This window comes from Mus caroli, unplaced genomic scaffold (genome assembly GCF_978045245.1).
Source record: "Mus caroli unplaced genomic scaffold, Mus_caroli_1 scaffold_6, whole genome shotgun sequence".
In the NCBI taxonomy this organism is placed as follows: domain Eukaryota; kingdom Metazoa; phylum Chordata; class Mammalia; order Rodentia; family Muridae; genus Mus; species Mus caroli.
Genome location: NW_028227261.1, coordinates 50,580,841 through 50,593,751, shown reverse-complemented (window position 1 = coordinate 50,593,751; position 12,911 = coordinate 50,580,841). Strand labels below are relative to the sequence as shown.

General features: G+C 38.8%; 1 protein-coding gene and 1 pseudogene across 2 annotated transcripts in view; one reads left to right on the top strand and one right to left on the bottom strand.

Moving 5' to 3' along the window:
• Positions 1-12,911, top strand: part of Fyb2 (FYN binding protein 2) — a 114,616-nt gene that overhangs the window by 50,293 nt on the left and 51,412 nt on the right. The window lies entirely within an intron of this gene.
• On the bottom strand, positions 6,921-7,295 carry LOC110292350 (small ubiquitin-related modifier 2 pseudogene; annotated as a pseudogene).

Sequence of the window (12,911 nt, the reverse complement as noted above, 5' to 3'; positions counted from 1 at the left end):
TCTTTGGTTTCCAAGTTGTATCCCCTTGGTCTCCTTTAGGTGTCTTATTGTTTGAGCTAAGGCTAAGTTATAAGTTGAGTAGGTACAAAGAAACTATATAACCTTGTTACTAATTTTAATGGAATTGTTCTGAGTTTCTTTCCAGTTAAGTTGATGTTGGCTGTGAACTTGTTGTAAACCGCCTTTATTATGTTGAAGTATGTCTGTTGTATTCTTAATCACTCCAGGACTTTCATCATGAAGCAGTGTTGAATTTTGTTAAAGGCCTTTTCTGCATCTAATGACAAGATCATGTGTTTTTTGTCTTTCAGTTGTTTTACATGGTAGAAATTAGGGATACTGATACCTCTAGCAGTTCTTTTATTGGTCAGGATTGTTTTAGCTATACATAGATTTTATTTTTATTTGTCAGTTTATGTATGTTGAACCATCCCTGCATCTCTGGAATGAAGTCTACTTGATCATGGTGGATGATCTTTTTTGATGTGTTCTTAGATTTAGTTTGCAAGAATTTTGTTGAGAATTTTTGCATCTACGTTCATAAGGGGAATTGGTCTGTAATTATCTTTCCATTGGGAACTTTATGTGGTTTGGGCATCAGGGTAACTGGCCTCATAAAATGAACTGGATAGTGCTCCTTCCATTTCTATTTTATGTAATAATTTGAGGAGTATTGGCATTGACTCTTAAAGCCTGGTAGAGTTCTGCACTAAAAATATATGACACTGAGCTCTTTTGGAGGGAATGGAAAAGTCTGGAAGACTTTTAATGACTGGTTCTATTTCAGTAAGGGTTATAAGTCTGTTTAAATTGCTTATCTGAACTTGACTTAACTTTGGTAAGTGGATATGTATCAATAACATTATGCATTTTTTTTTAGACTTTCCAACTTGGTGGAAAAAGTATGTCTTTATAATTCTCTGGGTTGCTTTAGTGTCTGTCATTCTCCCCCTCCCCCTTTTCCATTCTAACTTTGTTCATTTATATCTTCTTGCTCTGCCTTTTAGTTCATTTGCCTAGGAGTTTGTCAGTCATACTGAGTTTTTCCCAAGAAACAAATCTTTGTTTCATTGTTTTGTTGAATTGATTTTTTTGTTGTTGTTATTTTTATTTTATTATCTGTTGAGATTTGTTTTGTCTTTGAGGATGTGGTAAAGTTTGGAGAAAGCTCCATTAAATGCTAAGAAGGTGTATATATTCTTATATGTTTAAGTAAAATGCTCAGTAAATATCTGTCATGTCCATTTGGTGTATAACTTCAGTTCCAGCATTTCTCTGTTTTTGTTGGTGACCTGTCATCTATTGTTGAGAGTTGGGTATTGAAGTCTCCCATTAACAGTGTGTGACAGTCAGTTTGTGATTTAAGCTTTCGCAGTGTTTCTTTATGAACTTTGGTGCCCTTGTGTTTGGTACAGAAGTATTAATAGTTGCAACGTCCTCCTTAATTTGTTGTTGTTGATGATGATAAATATATGTCCTTCCCTATCTTTTCTGATTAGTTTTGGTGTAAAGTCTTATTTTATCAGATGTTAAAATGGCTACAACTTTTACCGTGAGGTGATAGCTATCCTTAAAGTTAAGGTGTGTTTCTTAGAAGTAGTAGAAGGATTGATCCTTCCTTTGAATCCATACTGTTAGACTATAGGTTCTTCTTGGGGAATAGAGACCATTGATGTTGAAAGTTATCAATGAGTAACATCTTTTTAAAATTTATGTTAGTTGGTATTGGTGGTGGTGGTGTGTAAGAGTGTGTGTCCCTTGTTTGATTTGCTGGTCTGTGATTATTTGCTGTATTTTTTTTTTTTTTTTTTGGTGTGTTAACCTCTTTTGCTAACTTTCCTTCTAGCACCTTCCTTAGGGCTGGATTTGTAGATAGATATTGCTTAGATTTGGTTTTGTCATGGAATGTCTTATTTTCTCCATCTATGGTGATTGAAAATGTTACTGGTTGTAGTAGTCTGGGTTGGTATATCTTGTCTCTTAGAGTCTATAGAACATCTGCATAGGCCCTTCTGGGCTTTAGAGTCTCCATTGTGAAGTCAGGAGTTATTCTAATACATCTACCTTTACATATTAGTCTTTTTCTCTTGAAGCTTATAATATTCCTTCTTCTGTACTTTAAGTGTTTGGGTTACTTTGTGTTGGGGGACTTTCTGTTCTTGCCCAGTATATTTAGTGTTCTATATGCTTCTTGTACCATGGTAGGCATCTCCTTCTTAGGTTAGGGACATTTTCTTCTATGATTTTTTGCTGAAAATGTTTTCTGTACTTTTGACCTGTGTTTCTTCTCCCTCTATTTCTAGTATTCTTAGATTTGGTCTTTTCATAGTGTCCCAGATTTCCTGGATAGTCTATGCCAGTTTTTTTTTTTTTTTTTTTTTTTTTAGATTCAACATTTTCTTCAACCAAAGTATCCATTTTTGTTTTTTGGGTGTTTTTTTTATTGTGTCTTTAATGTCTGAAATTCTCTTTTCTATCCCTTGTATTCTATTGGTAAGGATTGTCTCTGAGGTTGCTGTTCAACTTCCTAAAATTTTCATCTCCAGATTTTCCTCAGTTTGTTCCTTCCACATTTTGTTTGTATTTTCATATGTTTCTTTAAAGGATTCATTTCCTCTTTAAGGACCCCAATCATATTCATAAGGACTGTTTTAAGGTGTTTTTCTTCTGGGCATCTAGGTTAGGAATCATTGTAATTCTAGGTACTGATATTGGGTCTCATCTCTGTTGAGTAGTTGTTTTTCCCTGCCTTGATTTCTGTTGCCCTTTCTGGTTCTTAAGAGAGTGTGTTGGCTGTGATCACTGGTAGGAAATTCTTCTGGTATCTTGCTAGATGTGGCCATTGTGAGGTCCAGGTCAAATGTGTTCCTAGATATTAAAAATGCTTGGGAATGGGAATGGACTATGGGTAGGGGTGGGAGTGCGTACTGTGAGAGTCCACAGGAGGGAAGAAAGCAGGGTGTTCCACCTGAATCTGTTTAGTCCCTGGTAACGGTGGCAAAGAATGAGGAGAAGCCACAACAGGTAATCAGCTATAGAACTTGAGATAACACTCAGGATTCAGTTTGATGGAGTGAGGGAAGAGTGAACAAATAGCTCACCTACCTGCTTCACTGGGCTACTTGCCTCTCTGTCTGGCTTGGCAGGTAGGATCTCAGGAATGCCATTGGAGTTGAGGGCTAGGATAAAAAGATCAATGAGGAGAAAGGTTGGAGGAGAAAGTCTGTGTGATTCATTCTAGACCAGGGTCGGAGGGAGGGAGAGAGGGAGGGAAGAGAAGGAGAAGGAGAAGGAGAAGGAGAAGGAGAAGGAGAAGGAGAAGGAGAAGGAGAAGGAGAAGGAGAAGGAGAAGGAGAAGGAGAAGGAGAAGAAGAAGAAGAAGAAGAAGAAGAAGAAGAAGAAGAAGAAGAAGAAGAAGAAGAAGAAGAAGAAGAAGAAGAAGGGGAGGGGGGAGAGGAAGGAGGAGGAGGAGGAGAGAGAGATGAGGCTACAGCAGGTAGTCAGCTACATAGCTGGCTATGAGACTTTGAAGATTGGATTTGGAGGAGAGAAGAGAGAGGTAAAGATCTTTGGTTAGCCTACCTGCTTCCCAGGCTAGAGTGGTCTGCCAATAATTTCTTCATTTTTATTTCTTCTTTTGAGATTTCTGCTCAGACCCATAGCCCAAATTTTGAAAGCATCCTTGATTTTTACTTTTTTTATTTCTATATATATTCTACATATTAATCCTCCATCAGATATATAGCTGGCAGAAATTCCCTCCTACTTGTTGGGCTCCCTTTTCTTTCAGTCGATTGCTTCTTTAGTCACACAGCAGCTTTTTAGTGTTCATGACATCCCACCTGGCAGTTGTTAGCCTTTAATTTTTGGGCAAATGCTGTTCCGTTCAGGAAGTCCTTTCTCAAGTCTCTGTCCTGCAGGGTTCTCGGGGCTCTACCCATGTTTCCTTCCAGCTGTTGCAGCGGTTATAGCTTCATGATGAGGTCTTTGATCCATTTTGAGTTAGTTTGTATGCAAAGTGATAGACAGGGGTCTGATTTCATTCTTCTGTGTGTGGCCATCCCACCATCCCAGAACTATTTGTCAAAGATGCTATCTTTTCTGCAGTGTATATTTTTGGCATCATTATCAAGAGTCAGATATATATAGTCATGTGTACACATGTTTTGTTTCATTTGTCTATATGTCTGTTTTGTGTCAGTGCCACACTGTTTTTATTACTATAGTTCTGTAATATACCTTGAGATCTGGAATAGTAAGCCCTCCAATATTGTTCTTTTTGGCTTATGATTGGTCTGTCTTTCCAGAGTTTTTTGTGTTTCCAAATGAGTTTTTAGATAGTATTTTTTTTCTTTCTATTTCTTTAAAGAATGAGATGGGGATTTCGAGTGGGAAATCATTGAATTTGTAAATAGCTTTTGGTACTTTCACAGTGCTAATTCTACCAACCCATGAGCATGGGAGTGAAAGCCTTTGATGGCTTCCACTGCAGCATGAGCTATTCAATCTGTTGTTGGCTTTACCAAGTGTGCATGCTTCCCATGAGTGTGGTCCACACCTCAGATGCTGGCATGAAATGCTTGGCTCCTGTTCTCTGCTGTACCACTTGCTACTCTGGGAAGGTCAATTATACCTCAATTTCCTCATCTGCACAAGGAAAGAATCATAGTGTTTACTCCATAGGGATAAATAATTTGACACACATAAAGCAGTGCCTAGCATACAGTAGTGATCAGTAACCACTAATTAGCTAGTATTTACCTGTCCTTATGAATATAATCAAAAGTTTGATAACCTAACATTAGAGTTGGCCACATTAATTTTGAGATTTAGAACAGAGGAGGGTGGTCTATTTTAAAGCTTATCTGGTGTTTAGTAACATTTACTTGGTTCTTATAGGTCTGAGTGTTTTTGTGAAGAGAATTGGATGACAGATACATAAATAAAGCAAAGGTGCCTAGAATTGAGAGATGCTGTTTATTGTTTCACATTGAGAGATGCTGTTTATTGTTTCACATTGAGAGATGCTGTTTATTGTTTCACACGTCGAAATGCACTTAGTCAGATTATGCTACAAATGATAGGCAGTTATGTGTGTGAATACATGTTTGTGTGCAGACATAAGCATGTAAAATATATGTAAAGATACATATACACAGAATGTGCGTGTGCTTGCTGTAAGAATGGTCTAGTGGGAGAGCTAGTAGTGGTAGCAGAAACTGAAGCCCCTGTGGTAAGAGAGGAGAGCAATGGAAGCAGGGGGCCTCATGCCTTCCCAGTGTGTGCTTGCAGTGCTGTAATTTATGTTGCTGTTAAATACCATAGAGAGCAAGACTCTCGTCATCCTGAAGATGTACACAGACAAATGTCCTCTGGATTTTAGAGCACTAATAAATCATTTAGTTCACGGTTGGATTTTCATTTTCTTTTTATGTATTTGTTCCTTTTTTCCTTTAAGCCTCCTTGCCTCTGGCTTCGTTCTCCTGGTTCATGCTATGCTTCTGCTGAGGCCTCTACAGTGCTGAGGAAGCTCTTGAACCTTAAAACTATTTTGTAATAACTAACAAAATATCATTGTGCAGAAAAGAACACCAGGAAGGTATTTAATTATAGGGTATGTAAATTTTGAAAAAAAACAAGCAAACATTGTAAATTAGTATACCTCTAACAATACAACTGAATGGAAACAAATTCTCCAAGGGCAGGTGAAAGACAACAGTATGCTACAAAAGGGCCTAATGTGATTAGTATATTTCTAATTCTGTGGCATTACTGATTTAGACCAATTTATTTATATTAACAAAATTAATACTCTTTAATCTCTAACATCAAATACATGTATCTTACTCTGAATAGAATTACTCTGAATTAAAAGAATTTTTTTTCTTAGGATTATGCACAATCTATATTTTTATCCACTACAAAAGACTTGGAATGAAAGATATCAAATTATAAATAATATTTTTCTCAACTTGTTTCTTTTACCTACTATTTTTAAATTTTTTGTATGCAATAAAATTTCTTATTTAAATAAACATAAAAGGGTAGGTGAGCTCAGTAGTAAGAAGAAGTGGGCTCCATGCTGAATATTATAATAAACACATATTTTATGTCATCCCAGTATCAGCAGAAACAGATAAAGGGACGGGACAGATGTTCCAGTATTTAAGAGCATTGGATCTTCTTGCAGAGGAACCAGGATCGGTTCTTAGAACCCATGTGGTATCCCACACCATCTCTCTAACTCCAACCCAGGAAATCAAATATTCTCCTCTGAGCTCTACCAGGTATACATGTGATGCACATATACACATACAGACAAACATATAAATTAAAATCAATCTGAATATCTTTAAAAAAAAAACAAGAAGTTTATTTAAACAACAGGATGCTTGTCTTGAAGGGAAAACTATCTAGGATCATTTTGTTTAAGAGTAACTTATCCCTACTTAAAGGCACATTGTGCTACATGTAATAGCTATGTATTTAAAAGTTATAAAATTATCCTTGGTTTTACAATGTTAAATAAAAAAACCTTAAACTTCTCCAATCGAACAAGGTATGCAAAGATTTTGTGTGGTTGGGTTCTTTTGTTAAGACAATGAGAGCAAAATAACTTACTGGAATATAAAGGTAAGAGCTGAATGAACATCCCACTAATGGAGAAGGGGGTATTTTCACAGACCCAGTACTTTCCCCAGACCATCTCCATCTGATGTCAGCCAGAACAGAACATTGGCCATTTAGTTTAACAAGAGAAATGAAGAAAAGAGCACTGTGCTTTAAGCACATACACCACTTACTTTATGTACCATAAAGAAATGGGGACAGGGAAGGGAAAGAAGAGAGAAAACTATACTGTGTAGTCAGGATGTGGCGGGACCAAATTGTGCCTTTCTAATTGAGAATGTATTCTTGGTCTACAACAAAATTCTGGAGTAAAGTAGCAGGCTCCCTTTTTAGCAGGCATCCCTTGTCTGCTGCTAAAACACATCAATCGTATCTTCATCCTCCATTTCCTACTGTGCAGGAGTGTTTCATTGATTGGTTGCCCATCAAACCAGAATCTGATAGGCCTCATTGACAAACCTTGTCATTCACAATAGGCTTTCATTGGTTTACTAAGTGGTGTATACCTCTTCATCTTAAACTGTACCACAGAACCGTCCTGCCTCACCACTTTCAAATTAATATGATCATTGTTCTCAGGCTCGACTCCTTCCTTGGCTTTCTGGTTGGCCATGGTGAGTGCCAGAGTCTCCTCAGATGCCGCTCTTCACAAAAGAGGCATCAGGTCCGCAATGAAGGAGGAGCACACAGCAGCACCAGGGGCGGCAGCAGTGGATAAGGCAGAGGGCACGCACACATCCTGAATATCTTTTAAAGTTTATAAAAAGGACAATAGACCTTGGGTCGAACTCCCTATTCAAGGTCTCAACCAAGGACAGCTGATAACATCTATATCTGTTCTGAAGTCTCTGCCCTTCTCTAGCCATTTGTTTGTTGTTTGGTGGGTTGTCACGTTTAACCATTATCTTATGTGGCGAAGGAAATGGGTCTCATGGCTTATAAAAGGAAAACTCCCTCTGACCATAGAATTCCGTGACTCTGGCATAATTACACTTTGCAATTCTTCTTAGCTAGATTAGATGTCAAGGTTTTATTTTTATCAGTGTGTGTGTTTGTGTGTGTGTGTGTGTGTGTGCGCACGTGCGCAAGGGCTCACATGTATGAGTATAAGAGTGTAGTGCATATAGGGGTCTAAGAACAACTTGTGGGCCTCATTGCCCTCCTTTCACTGTGAGTTTTGGGACTCGGGTCACCAGGCTTCCACAGCAAGCTCCTTTACACACCGAGACATCTCACTGATTGATGGCCCTAAATGTCACTCACTGTTGAACTTAGGAGAGGATTTCTTAGAGTGGAGAGCTTTGGAGGGGTGGCCTTGCACAAAATAATTTTTAGTGGGAATCTGACAAGTTTGGGTCCTCAGGTAAATGTAATATCAGTTATACTTTCATATTGCTTCATGCTGTAAACTGTCACAAGGGGCACTAGCTCCTCAGTGGCTCCTGTTCTTTCTTATTTTTAAAGCCTATATCCTATTGGAACTGAAAGTGGGTGTGAAGCTCCATCCTAGTAAATATAAGAGGACATGTGGGGCTCTTGATATTAAAGTTTCAACCTTTTCAGTTCTTTAGAGCTTCTGCAACTTCCTTTCAGTCACATTTTTTTAACCTGCTAAATTATATGTGTGGCTTCAGAAAAATCAAGAAAGGAAATTTTAATTTTCTATCAGGTGATACACAAAATCCCCCATTATAAAGGAGTGAAGGTTCAAAGAATATAAATGGTTCCACAAATCTTGCAGCAAAAGATGAATCTAAGGGTGATATCTAACATATGATGAACCTTCAAGAAATATTAATCATGATTGTGATTAATAAGTTTACTGTTCAAGCATATAGTTTGTTGAATAAACCATGGGAACCCCTTATATGGAGAGTACAGCTGGGTATGGGGACTGACAGACTTCTTTAAAAGACACAGGAATCATACCAGGATCCCAGATTAATGACTCAGAAGTAAATGGGCCAGGAGAACCAACAACAAGAAGTCCCTTGTCCATGCTTCAGCCAGAGGTCTTACTACTCAAAGCTTCATTTTGAAGATAAGACTCCAGGGGTCCAAATCAAATTCAAAAAACTCTAGTTTCTTAAGCTGTCTTTAACATTCATGTTGCAGGTAAGATGGTATCGTTGCTTCTTGAAGAAATGGTGATCATGATGAAGACATTATTAAGAAACATTAAAGCTTTATGATGCTGAATTTGAATTATGAGAGGTTTGCCCGTAGTAAAGTATGAAATTTAATGCTATATCTGTAATAAAGGATCTTTATAAGATACCTCATAACATCCTTTAAAATATAATAATGTTACCAATGTAATATTACTAGTATGCTTTTGTGGCACCATTATGCAGAGGAAAAATGTTTCATTCAAAATCCACACTATATCTTTAAAGTAGCTTCCGTTATTGGTATTTTACAGAGTGGAAAATGGAAGCTTAAACTGTTCGTGCAGTGCTTTCAAACTGGCCTTTGAAGAGAGTGGGGTTCAGTTTCCTTCTGTCTGCAGCCATCCATACTCCTGGCCTGACTGCTATGCTGCCTCTCCACAGTTCTAGCATTCTGTGCACACTCTTCATAAATGTGGAGATAAATAAATTGAATCATAGAGCTCTTATTTACCCAAGTTCTCTATACTGATCCACACTGTTGTAAATTGAGATGGAGCTTAGATATAGCTCCAGTGTCTTGTAAAGGTAACACATTCTTAGATAGCAAGAAAGGGAGTTTAAGTACCACCCACACTGTCTCTTTCATAATGGTAATCATTAGGAAAATCATTCTTGTAAACTCACCTGAAAGACATTGCTGCTTCCCACCCCTCCTCCTCCTCCTCCTCTTCTTCCTCCTCTTCCTCCTCTTAGAAAAACACTTGGTTAAAATCCTTTATCATCATCTAAAATCAGATACTTACTCATTTCTGACAAAGCTTATGCAAGAAATCCTCTTTGAATTCCTCTGAAACTGTTTCTTATTAATAAGGCTAACTTCCCACGGATCTGATGAGATCATTAAGTCATTAGAGCATGAGGTACACAGCACAGCTTCTAATTTAGCAAAGTTTCTCTCAATAATCTTCTACTTGGGGTGGGGATGTGAAACTATGAAAGAAAACTGTTACTAAACTATTAGGATTCATAAGTTTTCTTTTTCAGCAAACTGGAACTAGTCCTGTATCTTTAAAAACACTGTAGAGAATATGCAAATAAAGACCAGAAAAAAGAGATGGCTCAAAGGTCAAGAGCATTTGATGCTCTTCCAGAGGACTCAAGTTCTGCTCACAGCACACTTGTTAGTCAGCTAACAACTGCCTGCAAGTCCAGTTCCAGGGCATCTGACACTGTCTTCTAGCCGCCACAAGTAGCCTTATGCAGATGCATCTACACACACACACACACACACACACACACACGCTCACACGCTCACACGCACATACACAAAATTAGTGTAATTTCTAAAAACACAATAGAAAACAATAAAATGAAATATTCAAATTGTTGGACGAGGGAAAATGAGTGGATAGACTGTGCTTATATTCCATGGAGGAAAGAAAGTGAGATAAGTGTCCAGCTGTTCATTTCCTGTGATGTAAGTGAGCATACCATATATGGGAAAAGGAAGCATGCATCCTAAAATGTGAGGCCCTCCTGTATGTGGAGGTGGAAGGATTGCCTGGGGCGATGTCCCCTCTAGTCTCCCCACATATGACATGAGGGTGCCTCCTTTGGCTCGCTACTCAGCTGTACTTCTCACCTCTAGAGCCAGCACCTCTTATGGATTTAGGGGGGGTCCAGACAGACTTTTCCTATATTAGAATGACAAGTTCACTTGCTTGTTAAAAATAGAACTTCAAGTTTTTGTTTTGTTTTTATAAAAAGCAGGTTACTCTACCTCCCGCAGCTTGTGTTTAGAAGAGCGGTTTTCTAAGCAGATGTTGGCAGGTCTGTGGAGTTGGACTGCTGTGCTGTACCCTATCAAACGAACATGCCATTTGCTTATGTGTTCCTCACTGGGGAGCAGCTAAGCTGCTTGAAAAATCTCACATATGTGGTTGATCCAAGGGAGTTTTCCAAAGCCACTCATTTACCAAAGAATAATAATTACCAAAGATTTGCAAATCAATAGCAATTAAACAAGTTCGGCTTTGCAAGATTTTGACATATTATCTCCCATATTGGTGCTGCCAAGTCTTTCCCAGACAATATAGGGATTCACTACTTCTCATTTTCCCACTGAACACGGTGCCGTCCTCAAGCTGGGATTCATGCAGACCTAGGGCGTGAACTAAATTGCTCTCCTTTCCATTTTCCTGCTCACTGTGAGGTTAAAGACCCAATTTTGTGTGTGCTTGACTTTTCTGTGGTGACTAATGGTTCTGTCCAGCTTTCCATGAGCTAGCCCTTTTCTACTGATGAAGTTTCTGATAGAATTTATATAGATATTAGCACTTTTTTTTGCACTTTGTCATTAACTATGGTATTTATTTACTGGAGATCAATCTAGTTAAGAAAATTTAACCCAACAAAATGCTTTTTTGCATTTATTAACATTTGATTTTTTTCCCATTAAAACTGTGATTGATTGGCATGATATATTCTCTACAGTTGAGACATTCTTGTGATTGTGGAATAAATTCTTTTGTTCTGGAGGTACTTTTAATACAGATTAATTTATTTTTTCTAGAAATTAACAAGCAGGGCTGGGCTGAATCTTTGTAAGTCTTTCAATTGAATTCCTTGAATTTTTCTTTTACTATTTTATCATATTGTTTTTCATGTGAAAATAATACACATTAAGAAAATATTCTTTTAGCCGAGCATGGTGGTGCACACCTTTAATCCCAGCACTCAGGAGGCAGAGGCAGGCGGATTTCTGAGTTCGAGGCCAGCATGGTCTACAGAATGAGTTCTAGGACAGCCAAAGCTATACATAGAAATCCTGTCTTGAAAATCAAACAAACAAAAAAAGAAAATATTCTTTTTATTGGATATTTCCTTTATTTACATTTCAAATGTTATCCCCTTTCCAGTCCCCCTCCCCTGAAACCCCCTATCCCATCCCCTTCCCACTGCTTCTATGAGGGTGCTCCCCCCCAACACTCCCGTCTTAATATCTTCACCTTGTTTCTATTTTCTGAAAAGTTCTCTTCAGCTCGATAGTAGGGGCTTAGGAGGTGGCAGAGTTCTTGCCTCACAGACATGGGTACCAGAGTTTGTTCTTTCCTGTCTATGTAGGCATTGAACCTGTGCACCCACTCCTACCCTCTTGAGTTTCCTCAGATTGAGTCCTTTAGGGTAGCTGATATTCTAAATGGAATTGTGTCACAAGGTCATGGTGCTCAGAACACACGCTCACCCCACCTCATGTGTGTGTGTGTGTGTGTGTGTGTGTGTGTGTGTGTGACTCCACCAGCTTAAATGCAGGCTCCCTAGCTGTGGTTGTTCCCTGTTTTCAGGCATCCAAGATATATATATCTTGGATATATAAACTGGAGTTGACACATGGGTGCTGAAACCCAGGTCCTCTGGAAGAACACCCAGTGTTCTTAACCACTAAGCCACCATTTCAACTAGGTAGCTCAGCTCTGAACAATAGACTCCCACTCAAGATGGCACCCGGCCACCGGCTTCCTCCTCTCACAGGCTAGCAATGCCAGTCTTCCCTACTGCTCACCTACCTCCAGAGGAACTGCTGCCTGCCCAGAGTCTACAGCTAGATTTGAGGCATCTGGCAACTGTGGCTTGTACTGCAGGGTAAGACTGTCATTCTCCTTGCACCAGCACCATCTGCCTTATCATTGAATGGGGCTTCTGCAGCCTTTTCCCTAACCAGGAAGCCATATTGTCCTTGGCTCCTGCTTGGCCAGCTGCCAGTCTTTTTGTCCTGCTTTTCAACTCTTTTGTCATTTCATTGCCTTTGGGGATTTCCAATACTCTTCCCCTGTTTGAAGTAGAGTCTGTTCTTTCTTTCTTTTTTCTTTTTTCTTTTTTTTTATTACGTATTTTCCTCAATTACATTTCCAATGCTATCCCAAAAGACCCCCATACCCTCCCCCCCACTCCCCTACCCACCCATTCCCACTTTTTGGCCCTGGCGTTCCCCTGTACTGGGGCATATAAAGTTTGCATGTCCAATGGGCCTCTCTTTCCAGTGATGGCCTACTAGGCCATCTTTTGATACATATGCAGCTAGAGACAAGAGCTCCGGGGTACTGGTTAGTTCATAATGTTGTTGCACCTACAGGGTTGCAGATCTCTTTAGCTCCTTGGATACTTTCTCTA